Below are 6,000 nucleotides of genomic sequence, written 5' to 3'. Positions count from 1 at the left end.
TTATGTTTGGGAAAATGTAAACCATTTTTTTTGGTTTACATTGCCGTGGGCTTATGCTACGCCTGCACCACTTCGTGAATTGCTATATGCCTTCATTTGCATGCTGACACACTGCACATAGGGTGATTAGCATACCTACGCCGGGGGCTGCGCAGATCTGGCGTACGCCGGTAGTGCACGTGGAATTGGATCGTACCTGAATCGCTCGGCGGCCATATTTGGCATTATAACGCCTAGTTCAGAGCCTAGCTGGCTGCCTTCTAGGACACATTTGCAGATCATCTCCTACTATGTCTTGCAGTATTCCAGCCTGCAGTAGTGCATTAAATGCCATTTGCACTATTCTTTTATGCATGTTTTGTAGATTTTGTAGGATTCCGTACGAATCTGTGGAATTTAAATACATATGCCCCGGGATTCATGAATCTTGCACCAGGCGCACGCATAGCGTAGGCGTTATAATGCCAAATATGGCCGCCGAGCGATTCAGGTACGATCCAATTCCACGTGCACTACCGGTGTACGCCAGATCTGCGCAGCCCCCAGTGTAGGTATGCTAATCACCCTATGTGCAGTGTGTCAGCATGCAAATGAAGGCATATAGCGATTCACGAAGTGGTGCAGGCGTAGCATAAGCCCACGGCAATGTAAACCAAAAAAATGGTTTACATTTTCCCAAACATAACATCGGAGTAACGGAAGAGTGTCATACCCAGGTATCACACTGTTAACATATGTCAATGGCGAAATACACAGACAATGGCATAAGAAAAGATGCACAACACGTAAATAACAACTTAAATGTCATGTCCACAGTAACTCACATCAGAACCGCAGGACATATGTGCGGAAGGTGCAACATAATGAAATAATATAACAATGTTATAAAATAGCATCATAATAGAAATCAGGTTTACAGCATAATACACCATGGTATGCATGGAACACCACAACCACGGTGCAAGGGTTGCCAAGGACTCGCGGCAGTCTTCGGCGTGGTAACTATGAATTAGTAGTCAATGCCATGCAAATGAGGCAGATAATACTGAATCGCAAATGTCCGCGGAGTAAGGTTGTACCACACGGCGCAGCGGTAAAACACCGAGGAGTGGCTCAGAGGAAATACATGACATCTGCAGAGGGGTGTGCCACCGTAGCAGTAAGCACATTGGAGCATAGCAAACCTGGGCTGTACATCGCTAATCAAAGCTGCAGGACCGGGGTGTGGGGTAATAGTTTAGCTGAGAGCACACATTGCGCGCAAAAGTGCATGTGTATGAGGATGACAACGTTCCCGAAACCTAGTAATCTGGCCGCCCACAAACAATATCGGAAACAGGAAGGTGATGTGAAGAATATAAGGAAATGCGGAAGAAGTGTAATTGGAGTACTAATGAGCAATCAACACTAATCAACCCACGAAGGCCAATCGACGGCAGCTGACAACTCTGCATGCAGAAACCTGCAAAACGGGATAGGGGAGGCATATGAATGCAAAGAAAGTAGGGGAGGTAGCAGATTGCAAAGATAGAAGACCTGACACAGCAGAGCAAAGCAGACTGGCAGCACAATAGCAGTAGCACACAAAACGCATGATATGCCATGTCCATGAAAGTACAAATGACAGTGCTCTGCAGGATTCATGCCGGAAAATGGTAGGTGCAACGTGCAGAAATAGTAAGGGAAGGTCAAAAGGTAATCCATGGCAGGCAAAAGTAATTCAACACCAAAGGCAACACCGTTGTAGTTCCATCGGTAAAACACGGAAGATAACCCTTAGATACGGCCGTACAAACACACCCTATGACATCATCGGTGTGCACAGCACAATAGTATAAAGTGTGAATGCACACAACACACAGCCATGTATTCCCAAACACCGCACCATAGGTGTAAACACACGGGGAACTTTTAAAATGTACATGTTGGGTGCTGCCATAGCTGTGATCCATCAGCATGTGTTAGAGACAGACGGTGTTGTGGAGGAGGATGCCGACAACCACCGCAGGCCTCAGAGGAGAAGGAGAGTGTTCAGACCAAGGGTAAGCTACCAGGGGCTACATGACCTGGAGATAGTAGAGCGTTACAGGGTGGACAGGGACATGTTACAGCAAATAGTGGAGCTGTGCCGGCCACGCCTGAGAACAAGAAACAACAGAGGGGAACCCATCCCAGTGGACACAAAGGTATGTGTAAGCTTGCGAATACAGGCCACAGGTACCTTTCAAAGGCCAACTGGAGATATAATGGGCATCTCACAGGCATCAGCATCCAGGGTACTACACCAGTTCCTGGATGCCATGTTACCACATGCCAATGAGCATATATACTTCCCCAGATCTCAGGAGGATTTGGCTAGCAATATGCGCCACTTCGACCGTGTGGCACAATACCCGGAGCTACTGGGTGCGATAGACTGTACGCACATACAAATCAAGTCACCACCTGGTGAGCAGGGTAGACGCTACATAAACCGCAAGGGATTCCACTCCATCAATTGCCAGGTTGTGTGCAATGCCCAGGGCATTATCATGGATGTGTGTGCTGGCAGCCCTGGAAGCTACCACGACTCCCATATCTGGCATGCCTCACAGCTGTATCAGGTATTTGTCAGGGGGGACATCCCACAAGGCTATCTCGTGGGGGATGCTGGCTATGCACTGGAGCCGTGGATGATGACTCCCATCAGAAATGCACACACACACACATGCAAGAACGCCATAATGAGGCACACGCACAAACCAGAATAATCATAGAGCGTGTATTCGGGATGCTGAAATCACGGTTCTGGTGCATGGATACATCTGGTGGAGCCTTGCAGTACTCTCCAGGCACATGTGCCCACATATTCATAGTATGTGCCATGCTACATAATATGATCCTGCGGAAGCAGCTGCTGCAGGGACATAATGGTGAAGGGCCACAAAGCCCACCACAATTGCCAAGGCCAGTCCAGGCACAGAGGGTTCAAGACCATGAACACACTGTGCCAGCCTCAGTAGGCAGATGGAGGCATACCCAATATGCCTATGCCTTGGCAAAGAGGGAACGTATAGCACATACTCTGACAGTGTAGGCCCCATGGACTGACACCTCCCCACCTGCACACACAGTGAAATGGACGGCACACAAACATGACCACCTGTAAATTGTAATGTATGGGTGGCCTTATGTGTGACTCCTACATAGGCAGCCCCCAAACACTGTAAACCCAACAGCCAGTGGAACATGTAACGCCAAAACCTGAACAGTACGTGAGTCCTACAGTATATGGCGTTGCTGTGTGCCTGCCACGTTCGCCGCAAGATGTATATATATATAAATATATATCTATATCTATATATATATATATATATATATATATATATATATATATATATATATATATATATATATATATATATATATATAGATATATATATATAGATATATATATATAGATATATATGTACACATATACATATATATAATACAGATAAGAAAGGGAATTAGAGGGATATAACATGACTGAGATGTATCCAGCGATATCTGTAAATATTATAGATAGTGCAACGACAATCCGAACATCAGGGAGGTTCAAAATAATAGGATACCGCCAACCATGGAACGTGTAACATACCGATATGCATAACCGCGAGGCTGAAAGACCAACAGAACACAGTACTGTAACAGTACATGCGCGTGTAATAGTATGATGATATGAAGGGAGAGTTAGTCACCGCTGCCAGTGTTGTGGTCCATGTAGGTATTGTGTGCAATCGTCCCCGTGAGTGCCGTAGTATGTGTACGTGTGAGTTGAGGGTGCTGTGTGCGTTGGTGTGTGAGTGTAATGTGTGTGTGTCTGCAACATGTGTATGTTGGTGCCAAGTTAGAGGCAGATCAGAATATTAGGTGTAGGCATACGGTAAACTAGCCTCAGGCATATGTTCACTACTAGTCCCAGAGTAGTAGTGACAGCCCCACCCTGGCTAGGTGTGTCCTGACATAGAACGATACAAAGTGAAAATGTTCCAGATGGTAGCACAGGAATATTCCCCATAAGAAATGTAAAAGACGTATGTAATAGTCATGCCTGTATGTACGACACTGATATGTTACATGCAATATGATATGTTGGCAAAGTCACACAGCAATAGGTATGTATCACGGAAAAAAGTATGTGCTACCTCAGTACTGACCATGGCTATGTGTTGGCCCGTAAACACCGCTGTGTGTTCCACAAGTGTCAAACAATTCCCATATGAATATGTGGCAACCACTGGCAAACAGGCTATTTCAACAACATGACCACAATGACTGCAAATATCTGGGACAGAAAGACAAGGGATAGTTGTCACGTACACATAGCCGCTGATATACCACATAAGTTACGGAGGTATACATGCATCAAGCTCACCTGCAGATGATATCGAAACCAATTAACAAGAGCCCAACCTACAATCCCATAGCAAAAGACTATTAACTGTTAACTCTCCAAGTAGGGATGGAGCACACAGACAACTATACTGTGTATGTAGAGATGCAAGGCCCACAAACCATATCCGTTACGTACAACCACCGATATCCCCCACTGTAGATAATAAAGGAATACAAACCATAATAGCAGCACAAACATACAGTCAGTCAATGACATCTGCATAACCACAACATATCGCGTGGGAGACACAATTAAAGGCGGATGCATAATTTCATGCATTGTATAAAGGAAAAAAACAGCCATGTTACAGTTTTTGAATGCAATACTCCGTTATCATTCGTCGGAAGGACAGGTACACCCACATGTTGAACCAAATACTACACCTGTCACACACAATCCACGGGTGACATGAATTCAAAATATACTTGTCCCTATGCATAGCAGTTGCAGTTACACATAACATAACATAATACAGATCATCTCCATGAAGGTAGGGCAAATAGCCAACGCCCAGGTGGAGAATCCAATTATACCCCAGTGTCGACACGTAATTTCCGAATGGAGTAGATGCACAGGTGATATGCATGTAATTACTCACTGAGGAACAGTAATTGGCGGGATGAATTCACGTGTTGCAGGTATCGACGTATATAAGGATGACTCTCAAGATATTCAAACCGTATGCTCATACTGAAAAAGCGTCGTACTATCGAAAGTACTGAAAACAAAAAGAAACGACAAAACAATAAACTAAACTAAACAAAACACCAACAAGGTATGTAGAACACACGATATGTAAGGTTGTGTAACGCATGATCTGTATTAATAAGTTGTACTGTATGTGAATGGTGGTTGTAATTAATTACACTTGTCCGTAATGCATAAAGTAGTTATGTAGTGATGTCTTGCTGAGCATACCAATGCTTGTAGAAACCGTGTGTACAGCAGTGGGACATTATGTACACAGCAGAGACACCACAAGGGATGCTACAGGAGGGCATTAAAGAGAACAATGCCATACCACACGCTGTTGCTGGGAGTGGATGTCCAACAAGGAAGTGCCATAGCAGGGGATAGTACATGTATGTATACTGTCACAGCATGCATGTGTATGGGCATATACCGTTGATGACATATGTAAGGTGTGGCCGACGTGCAAGTATGCTCTGCATTAGGGGATACTATGTGAAATATGTGTAATGTATAGTTGTCTAGGTAGATATGACAGATATCCTACACAGTATCACAGGCATATCATGCATAACACAGGTATCGCCTATTGGTATGTGCAATAACAGGATACATATGGCCTGTAGGTATGGGACATAGTAGTAGCATGATAGCTACTCTAAATGGAAGGGACACCAAGTAACCATGCACAAAGGACTTGTAGTAGCTGCACAGGTGCATAGTGGGGCTACAATGCAGTCTGGCAAGTCCATGTGTAAGCACATGTACAGTGTACACAGTAGTGTCACCTCTGCATGGTAGTGTCCTGTGAACAACAGAGGCAGGTGTCAACTGCACCTCTACACAGTACAGCTGCTGTGGTGATACCAGGACTACATGTGTCACCCAAACAG

Source organism: Protopterus annectens, chromosome 3.part0 (assembly GCF_019279795.1).
Source record: "Protopterus annectens isolate FY-2018-M chromosome 3.part0, PAN1.0, whole genome shotgun sequence".
Lineage (NCBI taxonomy): Eukaryota > Metazoa > Chordata > Ceratodontiformes > Protopteridae > Protopterus > Protopterus annectens.
Note: the sequence above shows the minus strand (reverse complement) of the source record.